Here is a 26368-nt window from a genome sequence, read left to right as displayed (position 1 = left end):
ATACACGGAGCTTCATGCTGAGAACACCCAGGGGTCCTCAAGAGTCTTCCTCCTCGTCTTTAATTTCAGAAATTCTGTCTATAGATTTAAGGATTTCGGCACCAAGATTCTGTGTCTCAGCTCCGGAAACCAGTTGCTTAATGGAAGCCTGTGCGCTGTTCACGACCACCCAGAGGTTCTGCAAGGCCACGTCGGCGTTCTGCTTCACCACTGTCAGGCTGGCGCCCTGGCCGCATCGCAGGGCTTCATTCTCTCGCTGGAAGTTGGAGACCTGCGCCTGGAGCAAATTGATTTCCTGTTTCAGTTTCACGACGTGGGTTTCTGCCTTTACAGCCCGTTTGGTCATCAGCTCCAGGTTCTGCTCCACCTGCTGAACCACCGACTCCAAGTCGTGGTAGTCGCTTTCCTCCTTGATCATTTTTGCTTCTAATTTCCGCTCAAGTGTCCTCAGCATTTCTGTTTGAGCTTCAGAGAAGCTCTAAACCTCATTCAGTTTTCTTTTCAGCTTAGAATTTTCATCTTTCAGTGCTTCGTAACTTATCTGCAGCTTCCGCAGGTGCCTGTCTGCCAGAGACTCTCCATGAGCCGCAAAGTCTGCGCTAGGACTCCCTGCCGGAGAGGCCGGAGACATGAGAATCAGTGTCACTCAACGCCCACGGGGTCAGAGACTCAGACCCTGCCAGCTCCGACGGGGTGGAGAAAAAGGAAAGTTATGTGCTGCAGGGCACGTGCCGGCAGGGACCCTCTCGGGGTGAGTGTGCTCCATGGCGGATGGCAGGTAGGCCCCACTCCATCCGGTGTCCTCATCCTCCTCCTTATCCAGGAGGTCACCGGCCCCTGTCGGGTCCTCGAAAAATGGCTGCTGATTCTCCAGGCCATACCCCCCCCCCCGGTTTGGGAGGGTGAGGAGTTGTGGTCAAGTCCCAGTGAATGCCTCGAGGCTTCCTTTGCATAAATTCTGCTGGCTGGGTCCTCTTTTGACAGGCCGAGGTTCTTGGTCTTCAGAAACTCTTTAAAGAAGAATGGATTTGCCTCTTCAAGATCTTCAAATTTGTCATCGTCGGGAATGGCGAGGCTCCAGGCTCGGGACAGCGGGGTGGCGCCCGGGCGGCGCGGGTAGCTCGACAGCGCTGCGGGCCCGGCGAGGCAGGACCTGCCTAGCCCGGCAGCGGCGGCTCCATGGCCCGGGCTCCGCCAGTGCCGCGGCTAGTGTAGCAGCCCCCGTCGCCCACCGCTCGGCCGCCCCTGCTCCTCCGAGCCTCTCCATTTCTTAGGTATTTGATTTTATTTGTAGCTATTATTAGGTGGGATTACTTTTTAAATTTCTTTTTCAGATTTCACTGTTGGCATATAGAAATGCTACTAAAAATGCTAATTTTTGTATATTGATTTTCTGTCCTGCAGCTTTACTGAATTTATCAGTTCTAATAGTTTTTTGGTGAAGTTTTCAGGTTTTTCCAACTGTAAGATCATATCATCTGCAAGCAAAGGTAATTTGACTTCTTCCTTTCCAATTTGGATGTCTTTTATTTCTTTCTCTTGTCTGATTGCTGTAGCTAGGACTTCCAGTACTATGTTGAATAACAGTGATAACAGTGGGCATCCATGTCATTCTTCAGGTCTTACAGGAAAGGCTTTTGGTTTTTCCCCATTCAGTATGATACTAGCTGTGGGTCTGTCATACATGGCTTTTATTATGTTGAGGTATGTTCCTTCTATATCTGGTTTTTTGAGGGTTTTTATCATGAAGGGATGTTGAATTTTATCAAATGCTTTTTCAGCATCAATTAAAATGATCATATCATTTTTGTCCTTCATTCTGTTGATATGATGTATCACACTGATTGATGTGTGTATGTTGAACTATTCTTGCATCCCAGGGATAAATTCCACTTGGTCATGATAAATGATTTTTTTTTTTTTTTTTTTGAGACAGAGTCTCACTCTGTCACCCAGGCTGGAGTGTAGCGGCGCGATCTCGGCTCACTGTAAGCTCCGCCTCCCGGGTTCACGCCATTCTCCTGCCTCAGCCTTCCGAGTGGCTGGGACTACAGGTGCCCGCGACCACGCCCGGCTAATTTTTTGTATTATTATTAGAGACGGGGTTTCACCGTGTTAGCCAGTATGGTCTTGATCTCCTGACCTCGTGATCCGCCCTCCTTGGCCTCCCAAAGTGCTGAAATTACAGGTATGAGCCACCACGCCCAGCCAATGAATGATCTTTTTAATGTATTGTTGAATTTGGTATGGTAGTAGTTTGTTGAGGATTATTGCACCAGTATTAATCAGATATTCGCATGTAGTTTTCTTTTTTTTTTTGGATGTGTCTTTGTTTGGTTTTGGTATCATACTAACCTCAGAATGAGTTTGTAAGTATTCCCTCCTCCTCTATTTTTGGAATAGTTTGAATAGGATTGGTATTATTTCTTCTTTAAATGTTTGATAGAATTCAACAGTGAAACCAAGTCCTGTGCTTTTCGTTACTGGGAGACTTTTTATTATGGTTTCGATCTTGTTGCTTGTTATTGGTCTGTTCAGGTTTTGGATTTCTTCATGGTTCAACCTGGGGAGGTTGTATGTATCTAGGAATTTGTCCATTTCTTCTAGATTTCCCAATTTATTGGCATATAGTTGTTCATAGTAGCCACTAATAATCTTTTGAATTTCTGTGGTATCAGTTGTAATGCCTCCTTTTTCATTTCTGATTTTATTTGTTTGTTTATCTTCTTTTTCTTAATCTGGCTAAAGGTTTGCCTTTTTTTTTTTTTTTTTTTTTTTTTTTTTTTTTTTTTTTTGAGACAGAGCCTTGTTCTGTCACCCAGGCTGAAGTGCAGTGGCATGATCTCGGCTTGCTACAACCTCTGCCTCCCAGGTTCAAGTGAATCTCTTGCCTTAGCCTCCCAAGTAGCTGGGATTACACGCATGGACACGCTGCCCAGCTGATTTTTGTATATTTTATAGAGACAGGGTTTCACCATGTTGCCCAAGCTTGCCTCAAACTCCTGACCTCAAGTGATCCTCCTGCCTTGGGCTCCCAAAGTGCTGGGATTACAGGCATGAGCCACCACACCCAGCCTCTATTTTGTTTAACTTTTTAAAAAACCAACTTTTTGTTTCTTTTATCTTTTGTATTGTTTTCTTCATTTTAATTTTATTTATTTCTTCTCTGATCTTTATTACATCATTTCTGCTACTAACTTTGGGTTTGTTTTGCTCTTGCTTTTCTAGTTCTTTAAGATGCATTGTTAGGTTATTTGAAGTTTTTCTTCTTTTTCAGTGTAGGCACTTTTAACTATAAAATTCCCTCTTAGTAGTGCTTTTATATATCCCATAGTTTTGGTATGTTGTGTTTTCATTATCATTTGTTTCAAGAAATTTTCAAATTCCTTCTTAATTTCTTCATTGACCCACTGGTCATTCAGGAGCATATTGTTTAATTTGCATGTATTTGTATAGTTTCCAAAATTCTTCTTGTTATTGATTTCTAGTTTTATTCCATTGTGGTCAGAGAAGATGCTTGATATTATTTCAATTTTTTTGATGTTTTAAGACTTGTTTTGTGACCTAACATGTGATCTATCCTTGAGAATGATCCATGTGCTGAGGAGAATGTGTATTCTGCAGCCGTTGGATGAAATATTCTGTAAATATCTATGAGAACCATTTGGTCTATAGTGCCAATTAATGTTTCTTTGTTTATTTTCTGTCTGGAAGATCTGTCCAATGCTGAAAGTGAGGTGTTGAAGTCTCCAGCTATTATTGTATCAGGGCCTATCTCTCTCTTTAGCTCTAACAATATTTACTTTATATATCTGGGTGCTCCAGTGTTGGGTGCACATTTATTCAAAATTGTTATCTCCTCTTGCTGAATTGACTTATTTATCTTTTTTTTTTTTGAGCAGAGTCTCATTCTGTTGCCCAGGCTGGAGTGCAGTGGTACAATCTCAGCTCATTGCAACCTCTGCCTCCTGAGACCCGTTTATCATTGTATAGTGACCTTGTTTGTCTCTTCTTATAGTTGTTTTTTTCTTGAAATCTGTTTTGTCTGATAGAAGTATAGCAAGTCTTGCTCTTTTTTTTTTGTTGTTTCCATTGGCATGGAATATCTTTTTTCATACCTTTATTTTCAGTGGATGTGTGTTCCCTGGCATTTAAGGATCTCCAGCATCTGGCTCCTACTTGTCACTCAATGTATTGCTCACTTCTTATAACTCTTTCCTTGATTAAAATGATGCTCCTTGTTTCATATAATTTCCTGATATTCTCACTTTTCTGACAATTCCTTTTCAATTTCCTTTTAGGGCACCTCTTCCTCATAAATATCAGTTTCCCAAAAGTTTTGATGTTGGTCTTTTTCTGCCCTTTTCATCTTATGTAAGTTCTTATTTACCTGGATGGCTTTACTATAATCACCAAGTCCATATCTTTATCTACATCTAGAAATCTCTCCTGAATTGTAGACCTGGATAATTGTGTATATTTTTGATGTCTCAATGGGCGCTTCGAACTCAACTTGTCCAAAACCGAATTCAGGTTTTTTCCTTGAGCTTAGTTCACTTTCTGTATTTTTAGTCTAAAAGAATGACCCACAAGCCAAAATCTGGGATTCACCCTGTGTTTCTTCCCACTCCTTACTTCTCATCTGAAATTGCAACTCTTATCCCTCCCTCTAACAATTGCCATCTCCAGCTCAGAAAATTTTTATCACCATATATCCAGCTGCTCAAGACAAAACTCTTGAAGTCTCCCTGATCTCTTTCTCTTTCCATCATTCTAGCATCTAATCCTTCAGCAAGTCCTATCAGTTCTATCTCCAAAATTTTCCCCAAACCTCTGTTTCTTGTTGAATGGATCCAAGTAGTCACTAGGTTCTGCAGATTCTTTTCTGTGACATCTCCATAGCTCTTCCTCCCCTCCATTGCTCTGCCCTTTATTCAGTATAGGTACTCTCCATCCCTTGTCAAGATGACCATAACTGCCTTCTTACTGGTCTGCCTGTCTCCAGTCTTATACCCCATAAAGCCATATTGATTCATTCCAATGATATTTAATGGAGGGACCACTGTGCTTGGGAAACATCTGTGATCCTGCCCTCATGGGGCTTATGTTCTGGTGGGAAAGACAGACATTCCATACTTGTAAGTATCACAAATGGTACGAGAACCCCGGGGACCAAGAGTGTAAAAACTTGGAGAGCTAACAGCCTTAGGGGTCAAGCAAAGCTTTTCAGTGAAGCAAAGTTTCAGTTGAAAACTGGGGAATGAGTAAGAGGCAATTGGGAGAAGGAGAAGGTGACGGGAAAGTTAGGGTATCCTAGTCTTTGGAACCATCACATGACAAAATGTGTGATAAGCCTCCTCCATGCTGTGAAAAGTTTGATCTTTCTATCTTCTTACTTGAAAAATTTTTTTCTGTTAGAAAGTAATGCACACTCATTGTATGATATTTAAAAAATATGAGACATGCAGGAAAGAAAGTAACATTTACTCACAATTTTCCCATTCAGAGACAAGCATTGTAACATTGAGGTGCACGTCCTTTCAGCTTTGTCTAAGCCCATATAAATTTTCAAAATGATCTTTCTACACTAAAAATCTCATCAAATTATGTCCTTTCTTAAAAAGCCTCAGTGGCTTCTCATTGTCTAGGATTCCAGTTACCTAGCCTAATGCTTAGCAATAAATGTTTGCTGAATGTAAGGCTAATTGCATGAGTGAGCGACAGAATAAATGCTTGAGTATTCATCTCCATGCACTCTTCTTCTTTTTCCTTCCCTACTCAACAAAGCCTTGTCTTAGGTTCTGACTCTACCCAAAGCCTTCTTCAAAGGCCCCAGCTCTCATGACAACACCTATCTTTAAGCGTAGATTGTATTGCTCCTCAGGTCCTCAGCAAAGGTTAGCTGCCTTAGAATTTATTTTTCTATAGTTACACTTAGAAATCTTTCGTGCTTAATTGTCTGTGGACAACATCATGCCATTCCTTCTACACTCCACCTTAATCTCAGGGGTTGAAAGCCAGAGAACCACATGTCCCTGAATACTTTGCTGGCAGTGTTCCCAGTTAGATTCCACCAGTGAGAGGCAATCACCTGAGATTTGGAGTAAGAAAGGCAGCAGAAGCATTTCATCGCTCTTCTGGTTGAGGAGGCACATGTGTGGCAGAGGTTTCCTCTGAAATTTTCCTGCTTTGCTGTTGTCGGCAGCTGGAATCATCAATGGTGGCTTTCTGCAGTTCTAGAAGCTCTGGATTTTCTAAAAGAGGCAAACTTGAGGTCTGACCATTGTGCCTTTGTTCCTTTCTAGCTCATTCAGTGTTAGTGCTTCTTTCTTTTGATGCCTCACCTGAACTCCCTCATGGGCTAGGGCTGTGTCCTATGCCTCTTTGTATCTCCTTATTTGGCACAGTGCTTTGCCTGGCTTTGTTCCTCAATACATATCTGCTGCTGCTGAGAAAGACAGTAACATCCAATACTTTATTACTGTCGGCAAAATGCCTATCTTAGTGGACAGAGCTGTATCTTTCTAGTGACTTAACTTTCTCCTCTACAGTGGTTTACTGAGGATGTGTGTACTTGTGCAACATAACAGAAGACTGTTGCAAGACAGGTGAATACCTACCAGTAATTCAGCTCACCAAAGTGATAGCACTAATTTTGCAGCACAATCAACCACCACTTGAAGAATTCACCAGTATTTATTAACCATCTATTGTGTAGCTAGAACTGCATTAGGCTTTGATGGGGTTGGATGCCGGGGGAAATTACTATAAACTTGTGTCCATCTGCTAGTGCCTAGTAGGTACCAGGCATGGTACCTGGTTGAGATAATGTGGTCACATGTTGAGATAATGTGGTCAATGAGCATGGCAGCTCTCTGCCCTCCAAGAGGTTACAGCCTAGTAAGTTCAATACCTGATGGGTCTTACTGAAAAGAAGTAAGGCTGGACATTCCCCATTCCACCATTACTCTCTGTGACCCTGGCCCAGATATCATCGAAGTCACCATGTCTACTGAGGCCCCTAGCGTTACTAGAAGACAGGGCTGTGAACCAGGCAGGCTCTGTCTGGAGTTCTCTCCAGCATGCCAGCATTTATAGCCCCCTTGACTATTGTCAAGGTCAGCATGGTCCTTTCAGGATTGCTTTCTTCTTGCTCAGCACTTCATTTACAGCAGAAAGCTGGCCTAGAAGCTCATAGCATCTGACCTTAAATATTAGGAAAAAAAAAAAAGACAAGGAGAGTGGTAATGTGACTGTTGAAAGGTGGGGTTGGATGAACTTTTACAAACAGACTAGAGCAGTATTCTATGCCAGGCTGCAGGGTGGAACATATAGGGAATAGAATAACATTTAAATACTGTATTTTGAGATTTTAAGGAAAAAGGAAAGAAATATAAAATCTACTAAGTAACGGAAGAGGTGCAGAGGTGGCCATCCCATGGATTTAGCTAAAGTTTACTGAGGGTTTACTGTGTGCCCAGCACTGTTCCAAGTGAGTTATATTAATATTCATTTAATCCTCACAAAACCTATGTGTAGGAAGGTGCTACTATGATCCCCATTTGACAGGTCAGGCTACTGGGGCAGGAGAGAAGAACCTCGCCCAAGGCCACATCAATAAATGGTGGGACTGAAATGTGAATCTGGGTAGTTTGATCAAAATTAGGGGAGAAATTAAGTTTCCATCTTCTGGAATTTCTCTTGGTTCATCTGAGCTAGTCTGATCTGGCTACCCAGAGAGCAAGTGCCAAAGAAATGATAATTTTAAGAGGTAGTTGTAAAGTGGGCCTGTGGGTGTTTTCCATGACTGCTGTGATCTGAGATGTTTATACTCAGGCCCCAGCAGTCACAGTTATCTCTTGGGTCTAGACTTCCCCCCCCAAATGGGTATGTGTCATTTGATCAATGATCAGCCAAAAACATCTTTGTGTGAATTGCCGCATCAATTCACTTTATTTTCAAGATGTGTAGCTCAGAACAGAAAGATTGTGATGGAGGGCAAGGAGAGAGAAGGGGTCAGAGAAAGGGGGCAATGGGGTGGATTTATTCAGCATCTGCTGCAGGATGTTAGGGGGCAAAAGTCCCTTCAGAAAAACATATGACCTTGAAACTTTAGAAGCATACCCTTGAAGATCAATATTAAAATAAGGATAGCAGCTTTCAGCACTCCTATTCAATTTTGTGCAAAAATATAAGAATAGAAAAGAAGGGAATCAAACTGTCATTTTCACACGATATTTTTTAGAGAAACTTGTGAAATCTACGAAAAAGTTATTAGAATTAGTAAGAGAATAAAACCAAAAATATAAGGTAACTTAGAATAAATCTGACAAAAAATACATTAAGATGCTTATGGAGAAAACTATAGAACCTTGCCAGTAGAAAATAAAACAATAATATTAAATGGAGAAATGATGAAGAATAAATGGAGAGATAGCCCACATTTGCAGATAAGAAAACTTAATGCTCTGACTGGTACACCAGTGTTTCCTGTATTCGTTTGCATGAGTGGCCATAACAAAGTACCACAGGTTGTGTGGCTTAAACAACAGAAATTTATTTTCTTGCACTTCTGGAGGCTGGAAGTCTGAGATAAAGGTGCCAGTAGGGTTGATTCCCTTGGAAGCCTTTCTCCTTGCCATGTAGATGGCCAGCTGCTTTCTTTGTCCTCACCTGGTCTTTCCTCCATGCTTAGAACATAGCCACAGGAATAAATGGACTTGAGTCACATGTATCAACTGTATGGCAGACAGAACTTAGGCAGACAGACAGATCCAGGCAGATAGACAGATCCCAATGACTCCTACCTGCTGGTGTCCATACTTTTTGTAATCCCCTCCCTTTGAGCATGGGAAGAACCTGTAACTTGATGCTAATCCATAGACTATGACAAAAATGATGGGATAGGTCTTTATATTATATAAGACTCCGTTGTAGCAGACTAGAGTGAGAGACTTCTTATGGCCTTGAAAAAGCACACTGCTGTGACATGAACTGCCCAGAAAGAGGGCCACGTGGCAAGGAACTGTGAGCAACTTTTAGAAGCTGAGACCCTCAGCCACACAGATTCAAGGAAATGAGTTATGCCAAAACCTTGAATGGCTTGGAAGTGAATTCTTCCCCAGCCACCTTCCCCAGATGAGAATGGAGCCCAGGAAGCACCTTGACTGCAACTGTGAGATCCTGAGCAGGGGACCCAGCTAAGCCACACCTGGGCTTCTGAGCCACACAAACTGTGAGACAATAAATATGTGTTGTTTTAAGCCACCACATTTGTAGCAGTTTGTTATGCAGCAATAAGAAATAAACACAAACATGGATAAAAACATAATATTGGGCCAGGTGTAATGGCTCATGCCTGTAATCCCAACACTTTGGGAGGCCAAGGCAGGAGGATCACTTGAGGCCAAGAGTTTGAGACCAGCCTGGGTAACACGGGGAGACCCCGTCTGTACAAAAAAACTTAAAAAAATTAGGTGGATATGGTGGTGCATGCCTGTGGTCTCAGTTACTCAGGAGGCTGAGGTGAGAGAATCGCTTGAGCAAGAGAGGTTGAGGATGCAGTAGCCATGATTGCAACACTGCACTCCAGCCTGGGCAACAAAGTGAGACTTTGTCTCAAACAAACAAACAAACAGACAACAACAAAAAACAAAAACACAAAACCAAAAACCAAACCAAAACAGAACAAAAACTCTATAATATTGACAAAAATAAAGCAAGTTGCATCAAGAGACATACAATGATACTATCTACATAAAGCTTAAAAACACTTGGACCAATTCTATATACTGTTTAAACCTACCTACAGACATATGTGATAAAAATTTAAAGATATGTACTGGAATGATAATCCCAATTTCAGGAAAGTGTTTCTTTCTTGGAGAGAGGGAAGTATCAGAGATGCACACACAGGAAGTGTTTGTAATGTGTTTTCTTTCCTAAGCTGGGACCCTACCCAGCTTACAAGATACAAGAGGGTTTATAACACTCTTCTGTATATCTTTTTGTTTGCCTGAAATATTCCATAATTTAAAAAAATGTCTGTCTCGAGCTTTAGGCTCCAGTGGGGACGATGCTTTGTTGATAATGAATTTTGCCCCCTTCCCAACATTTTCCAGACCTGTACTTGGCAAGAGCATGGGCAGAAGAAAAGCCTGTGAGGCCAAGCTAGGAATGGCCACAGGGGAGTAGAGCTGGAGGGAGATGGGAAGGCAGGAGGCAGAGGGATGGTGGTCTGCAGAGGTGCCTGTGGGAATCCTGTTCCCCAGTCACTCTAAGCTGCCTATACACTCATTTTTCAGGGACCAGATGGCCTTAAATGGGTGACTTCAGCACTTCCACAAGAGGACCTTGTCATTACCCGTGGCTTTGCCCTTGCATGGAATGGAACAGTCGCCCACACAGCAGACTTGCTGTAATACCATCCTCTGAGAAAACAATTAAGAAAACTGAAAAATAAAGCCCAAACATTGGCAGTTAGGCTATTAGGGGGAATCAAACTTGTGTTTTGTTTTGTTTTTTAAAGCCTGAACAGCATGGCCTTAGGAGGAAAATTTGAGACAGGACACTACCACTACCACTCAGTAGGAAAGGAAAGTAAGTGGATTTTCCCATCATTTTTAAGCAGTTAGTCATCTTCAGGGAGGGATAGTGGGGTCTTTCATCTTTCTGATTTACACCCATGAAATTTGGGAGACGTTAGGATGCCTTGGTTGTATAAGGAAACCTCTGATCCCCAGAAGCGATGTAGAGGGAATTTCCAGTGGTGTGTTTGTGACATTTAACAGCCGGCTTTCCAGGGGGAAAATCCATTTGCTGATTTCCATGGTATGAATACTCCCACAATGGCCGATTTTTAAGCTACCAATGTGATGTCACGGAGCATAATCATCTTTGGAAAGCCATACATGCTGGCTGCAACATACTGCTGGAGTTTCCTTCATTACAGGATGGTGAGCACTCCAGCTGGAGGTCAGCCACAGGGAGGATGGCCACTGTCAGGGAGGAGACCCCTATATCTATGGACTCTCTCAGCTCCTTCTCAGTGCAAAAAATTCAACCTATGTATGATACTTCTCCCATCATCCCCAGCCTAGAAGGCAGGACTGTTTGCAGATCTCAGGGAAGCTTCATCTGGGGCTAAGTTTGGAAACTCTACTCTTGGAGAATTTCAAATTTCCATGTACTGTGTCCAGTTTTACCGTCCTCTTGAAGTTTTGCAGTCTGAAGGGCATTTTCTGTGAAAACTTAGGGGGTCTATGTTGGTTAGAATGATTTGAGCACAAGTAAGACAGCACCCTTACCCAATTTGCTTAAATGATGAAGAAATACATACTCAGAGAATGAAAAATCCCAAGGTAAGAAAGCACCAAGATTGATTAACTTAGAGGATCAAGTATGTCATTGAGGACCCAGATTCCTCCCATATTTCTTCTCTGTCATCCTTTGTCATATTCAGCTTCCCTCATAGTTGTAAAATGACTGCCATATTCCAGGCAAGGATGACAACCACCATTGGAAGGAGAAGGACCAACTCTTACTATATTGGAAAACTGTTCCAGAAGCCTCATTTGACAGAATTGGGTCAAACATTCTTTTCTACATCAAACAATGTCAGGGAGACTAGAATTACTATGGTTGTCTTAGAATAGATCAGGATTTAATACGAGTCACATGGAAGAGGTGTAAACAACCAGACAAAATTGTGGTCATGCTTGGTAGGCAACTGTCCTCCCAAGAATTCTTCCACTTCTTCAACTCTAAAGCTGTCAACTTGACAAGTTGGTTTGGTCCTTTTGGCTGATTATAGAGATCCACTTGAATCAGAATAGTCAACGTGATCGGAAATAAATTATGCTATGTTTGCTAAATTGATTAACCTCAAGATGAATTTATTTAAAAAGCACTTATTCAGGAGCTATGGGAACTTGGCACTCAAAAGCCACAACTAGTAGGCACCAGGCCCACTGGTATATAGACATAAATAATTGGACTTAGAGCTCCTAATCAACAGACAGAATACATAAACATTTCTTCCAGATGAGTAGAGGTAAATACTTTAATTTTTTTATTTTTATTTTTTATTATACTTTAAGTTCTGGGATACATGTGCAGAACGTGCAGGTTTGTTACATAGGTATACATGTGTCATGGTGGTTTGCTGCACCCGTCAACCCGTCATCTACATTAGGTATTTCTCCTAATGCTATCCCTCCCCTTGCCCCCCACCTACTGACAGGCCCTGGTGTGTGATGTTCCCTTCCCTGTGTCCATATATTCTCATTGTTAAACTACCACTTATGAGTGAGAACATACGATGTTTGGTTTTCTCTTCCTGTGTTAGTTTGCTGAGAATAATGGTTTCCAGCTTCATCCATATCCATGTAAATGACATGAACTCATTCTTTTTTATGGCTGCATAGTATTCCATGATGTATATGTGCCACATTTTCTTTATCCTGTCTATTATTGATGGGCATTTGGCTTGGTTCCAAGTCTTTGCTATTGTGAATAGTGCTTCAATAAACATACGTGTGCATGTGTCTTTATAGTAGAATGATTTATAATCCTTTGGGTATACACCCAGTAATGGGATTGTTGGGTCAAATGGTATTTCTAGTTCTAGATCCTTGAGGAATCACCACACTATCTTAGCAAAAAGAACAAAGCTGGAGGCATCATGCTACCTGACTTCAAACTATACTACAAGGCCACAGTTACCAAAACAGCATGGTACTGGTACCAAAACAGATATATAGACCAATGGAACAGAATATAGGCCTCAGAAATAACACCACACATCTACAACCATCTGATCTTTGACAAACCTGACAAAAACAAGCAATGGGGAAAGAATTCCCTATTTAATAAATGGTGTTGGGAAAACTGGATAGCCATATTCAGAAAACTGAAACTGAACCTGTTCCTTACACCTTATACAAAAATTAACTCAAGATGGATTGAAGACTTAAACGTAAGACCTAAAACCATAAAAACCCTAGAAGAAAACCTAGGCAATACCATTCAGGACACAGGCATGGGCAAAGACTTCATGACTAAAACACCAAAAGCAACTGCAACAAAAGCCAAAACTAACAAATGGGATGTTATTAAACCAAAGAGCTTCTGCAGAGCAAAAGAAACTAGCATCATAGTGAACAGGCAACCTACAGAATGGGAGAAAATTTTTGCAATCCATCCATCTGACAAAGGGCTAATATCCAGAATCTAGAAGGAACTTAAACAAATTTACAAGAAAAAACAACCCCATCAAAAAGTGGGTGAAGGATGTGAACAGGCACTTCTCAAAAGAAGACATTTTTGTGGCCAACAAACATACGAAAAAAAGCTTATCATCACTGGTCATTAGAGAAATGCAAATCAAAACCACAATGAGATACCATCTCATGCCAGTTAGAATGGCGATCATTAAAAAGTCAGGAAACAGCAGATACTGGAGAGGGTGTAGAGAAATAGGAACGCTTTTACACTATTGATGGGAGTGTAAATTAAATACTTAAAAAAATGCACGTGACTATGATTTTCAACAGGAAAGAATGCCGGGACAATTTAATGGGGAAAGAAGAGTCCTCCCCCAAAATGCTCCTGGGACAATTGGATATCCACATGCAAAAGGATAGAGTTGGATTCTTGTCTCATGTCATATGCAAAAATTAACTCAAAGTGGATCACTGGCTTAAGTGTTAAAGCTAAAACTATAACAAACTTGTAAATCTCATGACCCTGGATTAGTCAATGGTTTCTTATATATGACACCTAAAGCACAAGCAACAAAAGAAAAAAATTTTGACCTTATTAAATTAAAAATTATTGTGTTTCAAAAGACATTATCAAGAAAGTGAAAAGATAATCCAAGAAGGGGAGAAAATGTTTGCAAACCATCTATCTATTAAAGGTCTAGTATCCTGTATATATAAAGAACTCTTACAACTCAACAATAAAAACCAAAAAAAAAAAAATGAAACAATGGGCAAAGAATTGTCCAAAGAAGATATACAAATGTTCAATAAGCACATGAAAAGATGTTCAACATCATTAATCATTAGAGAACGGAAAATAAAAACTGTAACATAGCATTTCAGACCTGCTATAAAAAAAGACAATAACAAGTGTTGGTGGGGACACAGAAAAATTGCAATTTTTATACATTGTTGGTGGGAATATAAAATGGTGCAGCCACTTTGGAAAACCATTTGGCAGTTCCTCAAAAAATTAAATATGGAGAGACCATATGCCCCAGAAATTAACTCCACTCCTAGTTAAATATCCAAATATCAAAGACAAATAAAAGCATTTATCTGCATAAAAACTTGGACACAAATGTTCTTAGCAGCATTATTCATAAAAGCCAAAAAGTTGAAACAACTCAAATCTTCATCAACTAATGAATATATAAACAAAATGTGGTATATCCATATGATAAAATATTATTTAGCCATAAAAAGGAATGAAATTCTTATATATGCTACAGCATGGATAAATCTTGAAAACATTATGCTCAGTGAGAGAAGCCAGACACAAAAGGCCACATATTGCATGATTCAATTTATATGAAATGTCCAGAACAGACAAATCCATAGAGATAGAAAGTAGATGAGTGGATGTCATGGACTTGGGGAGGGGGAAGTGGGAAGTGACTGCTAATAGGTGTAGGATTTCTTTTTGAGTTGATAAAAATGTTCTCAAATTAGATAATGATGATGGCTGTTCAACCTTGTGAGCACACTAAGAACCATTAGATCAAAATATTAAAAACATACTTTTATGTTATGTGAATTAAATCTCAAAAAATATATATAATGGCCGGGCACAGTGGCTCATGCCTGTAATCCCAGCAGTTTGGGAGGCCGAGGTGGATGGATCATGTGAGGTCAGCAGTTTGAGACCAGCCTGGCTAACATGGTGAAACTCTGTTTCTACTAAAAGTACAAAAAATTAGCCAGACATGGTGGCGTGTGCCTGTAACCCCAGCTACTTGGGAGGCTGAGGCAGGAGAATCACTTGAACATGGGAGGCGGAGGTTGCACGGAGCCAAGATTGCGCCACTGTACTCAAACTTGGGAAACAAGAGCCAAGAGCAAAACTCTGTCTCAAATATATATACATATATTTTGTATATATGACTATCTCAGGGCTTTGGGGAAAATAAGACAAAGAAAATCAGTGTACTAATAAATGTTTAGTTCATGAAATTTATTATATAAAATGATATTATGGTTGTGAAATTTACTTACTCCATTTTTTATCCTCCTGCCTCCCTGATCTAAATGACTTATAGTGTAGATCAGTAGTTCTCAACTCTGGCTACACACTTGCACATTTTAGAACCACCAGGGGAATGTTTACAAAATACAGTTCTTGGGTTTGACCCATGGCCAATTAATCAGAGTCTCTGGTTCTCTTCCCCACCCCAACACTGCCAATTTCTTTTATTAAAACTTCCCAAATGATTACCATGTGCTGCCAAGACTGAGAGAATTATAGGGTGGACCAAGACCTGGGCAACACTGAGTCAGATTATGTGGGGATCCTTCAGCAAGTCTTTTCATTTTTTTCTTCTTAAGTCAGGTTTATTGAGATATAATTTATATATATATATATTAAAATTTATACTTGTGAAATGTACAGTTCAATGAGTTTTGGCAAAGTATAAAATCCTATGACAACCACCACCATCAAGATATACAACATTTCCAGTACTCACCTAAATTTCTTTGTGTCCCTCTGCAACCAATCCCTTCCCCCATATATTTGATGTACATACTAGAATGCTGCACAACATTAAAAAGCATGTCTTTTTAAATAAATGTAAGGAAATGGAGAAAAAAGTTACTATATAAAGAGCAAACAGCAGAAAAAATTCCCTATATAATATAATCTTAATTGTTTAATCTTGTTTTTATGTGTGTGCGCAGTATTATATGTCTCTCTACATATGAAAACATTCGTAGAAAAAAATTACTGGTTATTTCTGGTTGTGAAAATTACAGAAAATGTTAATTTTCTTTTTTTATATTTTTATACATTTTCTAGTTAGTCTACAATAATAAGTTACTTTTGTCATGAAAATAATGATATTTACAAAATAGCAACCTATGGCAAGTGATGCATGAAGAGCCTTCTAAGGATCGAACTGTCAGCCCCTAGGTTCTGGGTCCCTAGCTGCAAATGCAGATTTCTGATTTCACACACCAGGTCAGTGGCTCATAGCAACTGCTATTGCTAAAAGAGGTTAATGAGAAGATACTGACTTCTACTGAGATGGATATCAAAACATATTGACCCAAGAGAAAGAAATATTGATGGGAAAAGAATCAAGGTCTTTCATTGCCTTGAAGGCAGTAATAAATCTTCTTTGCTGAATCCCACATTCTCTTCTCTGTTTTTACAGGCACACACATCTAAAGTCAAAGATGGTGCATCTCTGTAAGCACTATTAGAGACTTGAATTCAGTAACTATTACAAGGGATGAATAAGAAGAAAATGGGTACAGAATAAATATAATTTATGGTGCGCGAGAGCGCGCACACACACACACACACACACACACACACACACACACACACACACAGACAGAGAGAGAGCGCCAACACAAGATCTTGACCCTAGAGGTCTGTTCAGCTTTGGTTTCAGTTCTTTTAATCCTAATTAAAGATATGAAGACGTATCTTCCAGCCAGCTCAAACAGATCAAAACCAGCTGAGAGCAGCTCTAGGTCTCCAAACTAGACAACTGATTCAGGCTCCTTTAGAGCCAGCACATTGGCCTATTGGGTTTTTGGAGATTTCTTAGGATGAATACAATTAGAGATGACCACAGATGACTGACGTTGGAATGCTTTCTCCTACATTTTTCTCAAATAACATAAGACATAATAACATCTTGGTTGAACCATCATTCGAATCAGTGACTTTTTTCCGGGTTGTTCTGGAATGAGTTATACTATTTGGACAAAATGAGTTGAAATTAGTTTCATGTTAAACTATTCCCCTAGTTTGAGTATAGACTCTTGTATCATTTTTCCATTTACATTTTACTAAGAAAAAAAAACTGAAACCCTTAGAATGCTAGCAGCTCTAAGAAACAAACTCCTGATTCAAGAGCGTTCTGAAGTAGGAAAACTTCAGAGGTGGTTAATTCAGCAGGATAGCAACATCATAAACACAGGATTTCTTCCATTTTCTGTTCCGACATCCTTGGTGTGTTTTCTTTGTCTTTGGCTAGCACCCGTTATGGTTGGTTATAAGGTGTCTGCCACAGCTCTAGGTGTTCTTTGTAGATGTGACAATATCCAATTCTTTTGAATTTGTTTTGTTTTGAGACAGGGTCTCACTCTGTTGCCCAGGCTGGAGTCCAGGGGCATGATCACAGCACCCTGCAGCCTTGACCTCCTGAACTCAGGTGATCTTCCTACTTCAGCCTCGAGAGTAGCTGGGACTACAGGCTCACACAACTATGCCCAGCTAATTTTTGTGTATGTGTTTTGTGTTTGTTTTTGTGGGTTTTTTTCATTGTTGTTTGTTTTTTTTTAAGACAGGGCCTCATTATGTTGCCCAGGCTGGTCTCAAAATCATGGGCTCAAGCAATCTGCCTGCCTTGGCCTCCTAAAGTGCTGGGATGGTAGGTGTGAGCCACCACACCTGGTCTTTTTTTTTTTGAGTGAAGGAACCTTTCCTTGAATCTCCATCTATGTCCTCTCCTTTATGTCTCACCCACCCTCAAATTCACTTTATGTTCTTGCCTAAATTAGTCACAGGCAAGGGTGATGAAATTACCCTGGTTGGCTTAGATCAGTCAGAGCCCTTCCCTGAGCCCAACCAAGATCAGGAGGCAGTGAGTAGACATCAAAATAAAATTAGAGTTCTTGGGGAAGAAGAAGGGCAAGGCTGTCAGGGAGGCAGGCAAAATAGGGCCTGCTACCACGGTGTAGGCCCCATACGTTTGGGGAATTTGCCTTGTTCTTGGGCATCTTAAGGCATAAATCTGTCATGATGGAATTTCAGATAGCTTATTATTTACTTTACAATACCATAGGTAGTGAAGGCAATAAAAGAAAACAGTCCTCGTTCTCCATGAGCTCATACTGAAGTTAAGGAGCCTATGTGTGGACACAACTAACAGCTAGCCACTACTGAAAGTCTCTAAATGAAGAATTCTGAGAAGAAATCCTATAGCTCAGGTGTCATCCAAGATCAGCTTTCTTAGGGAGTTAAATAAAATTGGCTCCAACCTCGATCCTACAACTTGTGAGAAATCCAAGATCTCCCCATTCCCACATCCATCACCAACTCCTCTGGATTCTGTCCTTGGCAGCGTGAAAGGCTTACATCCCAGGGGTCATGCCTGGACCCGAATTCCTGCTTCCTCTGAAGTCTGTTGCACTATGCCTCACATCTTACAGACATTTCCTTGTGCAGTGCTGACCCAGATGTGTGACGTAGCTCCTGTCTTTTGGTTTATCTTTCCCCATCACGTGAGTTAAAAAAAAGCATTTGCATGGGTGGAAGACTTAACTTAAGGTTTGGGACCAGGAAGAGGGATTTATAGAAAACAAAGCAAAAAAGCCAGGGGTGGTGGCTCACACCTGTAATCTCAGCACTTTGAGAGGCCAAGGCAGGTGAATCACTTGAGGCCAGGAGTTTGAGACCAGCCTGGCCAACATGGTGAAACCCATCTCTACTAAATATACAAAAATGTGTCAGGCGTGGTGGTGCGCACTTGTGGTCCCAGCTACTTGGAAGGCTGAGGCAGGAGTATCACTTGAACCTGGGAGGCAGAAGTTGCAATGAGCCAAGATTGTGTCACTGCACTCCAGCCTAGGCCACAAAGTGAGACTCTGTCTCAAAAAAAAAAAAAAAAAAAAAAAAGGCAAAGCAAACAATGTAATATTGAGTAGACATTCTTGTTCTTAAAAGTGATTTTCCTATTTCACCTGCCCCACTCCTCCCCAGGCCTTAGCCTCATGACCTTCATAATCTTAACAATCTTTTCTGTTTTCCCACTGCCAGTTCCTATTTATTTCATGCAGAGCAGTTTTGCATTTTTTTTTTTTTTGGTTTGTTTGTTTCTTTGTTTCATTGCAAACTTGTCCTAAGGATCCTAAGTATTTTCCTGAACAAAGAGAGTTATCTCTCTAAGAAAAACTCTGAAGCCAGGTGTTAAAAAAAATTTCACATTGATTCAGGCTATTATAGTAGGGAAATCTGAGCAGATCTCTTGGATGTGGAGATGGGATTGACTTCAAGAAGTGGGGGCTGAATCACCAGTGTCTGGAGACAAGGAGGAGCATCATGTTTACCAGAGACTGAGAGGAGTCTGAGTTGGTTGAAACTGATGGTTTGGGCCGGGTGTGGAGGCTCACACCTGTAATCCTAGCACTTTGGAAGGCTGAGGCAGGTGGATCACCTGAGGTCAGGAGTTCGAGGCCAGCCTGGGCAACGTGAGGAAACCCCGCCTCTACTAAAAAAATAAAAATTAGATGGCCATGGTGGTGGGTGCCTGTAATCCCAGCTACTCGGGAGGCTGAGACAGAAGAAGCACTTGAACCCCGGAGTTGGAGGTTGCAGTAAGCCGAGATCTCACCACTGCACTCCAGCCTGGGCAACAGGGTGAGACTGTCTCAAAAAATAAATAAAAAATTAAAAAACCTGATGGTTTGTATTTGTAAATAGCAGGGGAATAATTTTGATATGGAGGTGCATAGGAAGGGGCATGATGGGGCAGTTACAGAGAACTTTAGAAGCTTAATCCTGTAAGTAATGAGAGTTTCTGGAGGATTTGGGGCAGGGAAATGATATGATTAGACTTTAGAATTCAGGGAGAACACTATGCCGGTAGTGATTGGGTAGGCTTTCTGGCAGACTTCAAGCTGCCCATCAACCCCTATTCTTTCTTCCTTTCTTTACTCACAGAGCTCCTGAGGTTTAGTTGAACACAACCGCTGTGCCAGCCTCTCCGGCAGCTGTATGTGCACATTGGCTAAATTCTGGCCAATCGGATGCAGAAGAAGTGATGTCTTCCTTTTCTAGGGTTATCCAAAATGTGCTTCATTCTCCAATAGAAAGAAATAAAGATTTTTAGAGAAATGGCTGCTTCTAAAGGACTGGGCAGGAGAAGTGCAAGATAAGCCTGGAATATCTTGCTGTGCCAAAAGTAAGGAAACACTCAAAGAATGGTGGAAGTGTGTTAAAAGCACACAGGAACCAGCCTGAAGGGTTCCCCCTGGCCAAATCTGGGGTAATTTGAGCAACAAAATAATGATAGTACAGGAATATAACCCACAGAAAGAAAAAAAGAATGAGTCACTTTGAATATAAAGTAATTAATAAAATAAAGGTGGGGGAAGAAAAATTATTTTTTATAACAGAATTCTATCTAGTAAACATAAAAAGAAAGATGAAATTAGGAAAATCGCCATATGGCAGCCAGCATAGTAGTAATTGTTCCAGGCAAGAACCAACAATGGGTGTTAAAACTAGTGGGTGAAAACATAAAAAGAAGCAGAATATTTACATGGTTTAAAAACATCATTCCACAATATACCTGTCAAATAAAAGGGGGAAAATATTTACTGTGGAGAAACCTGGCAGATATTACCCTAACCAAGTGGTCCAAGGTAACATCACCAACATTGGGACAGACTGCCATCAAGTGTCTCCTGATGTGATGGATCAAAGACACGCTGCTTGTGCTGCTGCCTGCCAAAAATGTATAGCCTAAATCTAGGCATGAAAAAACACCACACAAATGCAAACTGAGAACATTCTTTAAAATAACTGATGTTTTCTCTTCAAAAATGTTAAGGTCATGAAAGATAAAGATTGAAGAACTATTCCAATTTAAGGAAATTTTAAAGACAGGACAACTAAATGCAGTTAATTATCCTGAATTGAATCCTGGGCCAGTAAATTATTTTTCTTTTGCTGTAAAAGACATTAGAGAAACAATCAATGGAATTTGAATATCGTCTGTAAATTAGACAATAGCATTATGTCAATGTCAATTTCTGATTTTGATCATTGTATTGAGGTTATGAGAGAGTATGCCCTTGTTGTTGGGAAATACCCTATACTAAAGTTTTTAGACATAAAGGGGTAAAGAGATAAATCATGTCTTTAATTTGCTCTCAAATGTTCTCAGGGAAAACTATTAAGAGAGAATGAATGACTGGCAAATATGATAAAATGTTAACACTTGGAGAATGTGAGTGAAGGGTATACAGGGATTCTTTTAATATTTTTGCAATTTTTCTGCAAGTCTGAAATAATTATAAAATAAAAAGTTTTTGTTTTTGTGTTTGTAAGGAATGAGCATGCACTTCCATCTGCCCTCATCCCTTTACCCTTCTCGTTGGCTGGGAGATGATGACCCTAGAGAGTGGTGGGTGTGTGCTGTGGATGGTGGCACTTCCCTACAAGCCCTGGGCCGCTGTCTTCTACTGTTTGTGAGAGACATCATCTATGTCGTTAAGCCACTGCATTGGAGGGTCTCTTTGCTATAGCTCCATGTCCTGCAACTAACTAATACCAGCTATAATAAGAAGAGGCTGGAGGAAGGTGGCTTCTTAGGAGCCTGGTGCACTGGTTTAGTTATTCCTATTGAGGGCATGGAAAATGGGGTCATGAAGAGAGTTGGTGAAGACCACTCATTTGGGGAGAATTAGTGAAAGGAAATTAAGAATAGGAGAGCAACTTGAGGGCACAATAGAGTCTTAGGATCCTCTGGGAGAGATTTTCCCTTTTAAGAAGCAGAGAAAAAAGTCCAAGGGAGAAAAGAGATGTTTGGGAGTTGGGAAATTTTCTGGTGACCCTGGTTCATACTGCACTGGTCACCTCTGTATATGGCTGGCCCAGATTCCAGGGCCAGATAGCAGGATTATTTGTAGTTGTAAGTGAAGGTCAGAGATCTATGAACCTACCTGGACTGAGGTGGAGAGGATCAAATATGATTTAGTGGGATACATAAGGAGAATTAAAAAATTATAATAATCATGGTAGCAGGTAATCTTTACTGAGTCCTCACTGTGTCTTGGGACAAGTCTAAGTTCTTTACCCCATCTACTCATTTGAACCTCACAATAACCATAAGACACTATTGCTATTTTACAGATGAGTAAGCTGAGCCACAAAGAAATTGTCAAAGGTCATTTGCAAGTAGCAGACACAAGCTTCAGATACAGGCAAGCTGCCTCTGGGAACCCCCCTCCAATTTCTGGGGGCCACTTTTTGATCCCCCGTCTCTCCTCCTTTCCCTCCAGCAGCATTTGATGCTGACATAGGTGAACTGGAAACATATGGTCTCCTTCATTTTGTTGTGGATCTGCACTCCAGAATCTACTTCCCACAGAGCAGGAGAGGGATGGGGTGTAAGGAAGCGTGGCAGGTGTCAGCCCATGCCCTATTGAAATGACTCTGGTTCATAGGAAGGATGAAGACCCGTCCATCTGAGGGCAAAAGAGGAAGGGCAGCCAGAATGGGACACGACTATTCTTTCCTGGTTTTGGAGCTCTTGTGCTGTTGGCGTGTGGGAGGCATTTGGGATAGGGTGAGGGTCAGAGTGGGCTTGTGGGACTGAATGTCCCCAGTCTGTTATTCCTGCCCCAACTTCAGAGCCCTGCCACTCACAAGTGTGAGACGATGGATGAAGGAGGAGGGAAGTCAGAAGAGCTTCTGTCCCTGAGGGTCTCTGCTCATTTTTTTCTGTGCTAAAGGCTTTTTCCCATTTTAAAAGCAGTAGGCAGTAAGTCCCAGAATGCCTGAAACAGGAAAAAGAGAAAGAAACTTTATAAATGCACTTTTGAACCCCGAGACCCAGCTCCTGGCCAAGAGACAGGCAAACTTTTAATATCCTTATTCTGGATTCACTTAAATGGAAACAGCCTCCAGTATTTTTAGCTGCTGTGTAATCAAAGTGAAAAAGAAGAAGGAAATGTATATATTTTTCTTTCCTAGTTAGAATAAGAGAAGGAATTGCTCATTATCTTTTAGCAGAGTCCCTGCTAGGAAGGCAGGAAAACACCAGGAGTCTCCATTTGCTCCTCCTCTGGCCTAGACAGGATTTAAACCCAGTGAGGGAAGCCAAGGAGAGACGAGAACGAGGGACGACCAGCAAGTACCAAGGTCTGCAGCAGGAGGAGACCGGCTCACAGGAGCAGCAGCATTGGAAGAGGCACCCGGCAGCCTCCCAGGTAAGAGTGCCAGTTGCCCAAGCTTTACTTACTGGAGGGAGGAAGGTGGCCAATGCGGATGAGCTCAAAAGTGGTGGCTCAGGTGCCTCCATTCCCGAGCCTGAAAATCCAGGCAGTGTAATTAGTTTCCTATCACCTCCATGAAGAGTTAAAATGAATTGGGAAGTACCTCTCAGGACCCGTGTACTGCATCCTTAGTATTATACTCCAGTCTCAGACAGGGCTAAGCATAGTTATCCTCTTTCCTGCAACACAGATGTAGTCTGTGTTGTAACAGTTTCTACTCGGAGTAACACATTTTTGTATAAAATGTTTCCTTTAAGATGTTCCTTCTCATCTTTTTTTCTTTTTAACTTATTTACAATGTCAAAGCTTTCTCTCTCTCTCTCTTTTTTTGGATAATTTAGTATTTGTTATATTTCATTATTCTTTTAAATCCTAAAACAGAATTGTTATTTTAGTTATGATTAGGAAGCTATGATAACTTTCCCTTTTTCTGGATTTTGTGTGAATCAGTCAAGGGGATGTTTGCAAACACAGTCGAACAGCTTTGAAGTATATCCAGACATTTAATTTTACAGGTTTTAATTATTATTTGTTAAGACGACAACTTCTCTCGAAATTCACATACTATTACCCTCACAATACCTCAAAGAAAACATTTCAAGACATCTAAAAAAATGATGTGGTTGGCCGGGCACGGTGGCTCATGCCTGTAATCCCAGCACTTTGGGAGGCTGAGGTGGGCGGATCACCTGAGGTCGAGAGTTTGAAACCAACCTGACCAACATGGAGAAACCTCGTCTCTACTAAAAATACAAAAAATTAGCCAGGCGTGGTGGTGCATGCCTATAATCCCAGCTACTCGGGAGGCTGAGGCAGGAGAATTGCTTGAACCTGGGAGGTGGAGGTTGCAGTGAGCCAAGATTGAACCATTGCACTCCAGCCTGGGCAACAAGAGCAAAACTCCGTCTAAAAAACAAAAACAAAACAAACAAACAAAAAAACCTAGTTTTTGGAGGTCTTACTTTTTACTTATTTATTAATTTTTGTGCTTGGGAGAGATCTGGGGGAAGGATGGAGAAAGAATGAATGAGAACAGGCAGGGCTTCACTTAAAAGCATGAAATCTGTGTTGCTTATATAAGCATTAAAAAAAAAACAAGTTCCAACATAAAAGTAACAAACTGCCCACATCGGGACACAGGTTAGCCACAGTGCCTAAAACCCACTGGTTCTTGGAAAAGCTGAGGTATCACCAAGGCATCAGATGGTACCTTGCTCGGTCAGGGCTACATATTGGCAGCTGGCCTCTTGACATTCGGACGTTTGTTGCAGACTCAGAATCAAGGTGACAGTGTCGGACGCAGGAAAAAATTGAGTATCAATACTGGTATCATTTTTCCAGGAGAGAAGGGAAGAAGGCACCTGGCATTCTTTCATACAACTCTAAGTATTGCTTTGTCCCCAGTTTGTAGGCTGCAGCTGACTCCCAAAGGAGGGAAAATAGAACAAATGATTTCAAATCATCCCGTGGCTTCTGGTTTTCCAGTCCAGTGCTGCTCTGTGGTTTGAAATGTAGGGTGGGCAGAGCTCTGTTTCTGAGAAGATGCCTGAGGAAATTGTGCCCAGGCCCAGTGGAAACTTTTGTCCATTCACTGCTCATTCCAGAGCCTTGGCTCCTACAGGATCTGGATACAGACATGAGATCATGGTTTAGGTTGTGTACCCACATCTGGAGCCACCAGTCTGTGAGCTGAGGATGCTAAGATCTCAGGCTTGATCTCTGGATGGACAGGGACTTTGCTGCTTCTGCCACAATGGACTCACTGCTAATGCTGCCCAGCCGCCATTTGAATCTGTACCCAGCAAGTGTGAGTGGAATAGTGCAAATGCTTGGAAATTAGCAAACGCTCTCCTCCTTGCTAGAAGGCTGGAACTTTAAAGTTAGTTCAATATGTGGAAAACAACACATTAGCTAAAGAAAGAAATTGCAGAGTTTTTTTGTTTTGTTTTGTTTTGTTTTAATTTGATGCCCCTCACACCCATGGATATTAGGGCTAATTGTATACCAAGTAATATTTAGTCGTTCTGGGGACTGGCTGTTTGGTTGAATAAGGGAGAGGAAGGTTCCTGAATTTAGGTCCTGTGTCTATTTTATCTTGTTATTGTGCATGAGCTTGGTCCCACAAAAGCTAAAGGAAGTTCTTGCTGTGAGAAAGTGATTCATTCTCTGGGGGTAAATGAACATCTTTGCCTGATGTTCAAGAGGAGATTTTAAAGTGCTTTGCACAGAGCCTGGCACGTAATAAATGCATAGAAAATGGTAGCTACCATTATCATCACTCATTTGAGCCTTTGCAAGGCAGATTAAGAGTCAGTTGTCAAAATAAAACAAAATGAGCCTGTGGCCACCCCTGAAAAAGTGACTGAGTGCTGAGGCTGGGTCAGGACACCATCCTTGATCTTTTCAAGCCCAGGCGGGTCGGCACACTTGATGGGATGGCTCTCCAGGAAAAGGGTTCTAGCACGGTGGTGTGAGAGTCATCTCCAAGGACTTCCTGGACACTCCCTGGGTGTCCCACAGAACTAGGAGAATGGGGGGACAGAGTGATGCCCAGAATGTGACCATACTAAGCCCTATCACATAAAACCAAATTTCCATTCTCTTCCACACTTAGCTGTCTTGTATCCTATATGCAATCCTATATTCAACGTCACAGAGACTAGAAATAAAAATGTTTGTATGTACTTGCTTCCACTGGAGTTTAACCTAGGAGAGACAGACCTCCCTTGCACATCCATGTTCTTGGATCTGAAGGAGAGAGATACAGAGGTGAAATCGGTCACCTAAGCCTCTAGTTCAAGGTGAGTTGAGCCAGGGTAGATTCCTCAGCCAGCTGAGAACTTGCTGTCCTGGACCAGGTTACTTGGGAAGTACAGGGAAGACCCCTGAGTCACCCAGGGCCCAAGCTGTAGATCATTAGCAAAATACGCCCAAGAGAGTTAAGGAAGGAGTGACAAGTTTGCCAGTGACATTTGTGACATTGATGCATCCCTAGCCACTCATCTCCCTCATTTTCCTTCATAGTTTAATGATATCCACCCTGTCATTTGGGGACAGAATATCTTCTTAAGTGACTCTGCTGGAAACCCATG

The 26368-nt window shown here is 41.3% G+C and overlaps 1 protein-coding gene and 1 pseudogene across 1 annotated transcript in view; one reads left to right on the top strand and one right to left on the bottom strand.

Annotated features, from left to right (window-relative positions):
* LOC129037659 (endosome-associated-trafficking regulator 1-like) lies at nt 1-24530 on the bottom strand (annotated as a pseudogene).
* TNN (tenascin N) overlaps nt 23098-26368 on the top strand; it is a 73865-nt gene continuing 70594 nt past the window's right edge. The window contains exon 1 of the mRNA XM_054494511.2: nt 23098-23210. The gene's annotated coding sequence lies outside the window, so the exon portion shown is untranslated. The remainder of the gene's footprint in view (nt 23211-26368) is intronic.

The sequence above is a fragment of the Pongo pygmaeus genome, chromosome 1 (genome assembly GCF_028885625.2).
Source record: "Pongo pygmaeus isolate AG05252 chromosome 1, NHGRI_mPonPyg2-v2.0_pri, whole genome shotgun sequence".
NCBI lineage: Eukaryota > Metazoa > Chordata > Mammalia > Primates > Hominidae > Pongo > Pongo pygmaeus.
Note: the sequence above shows the minus strand (reverse complement) of the source record. Positions and strands in the feature narration are given on the sequence as shown.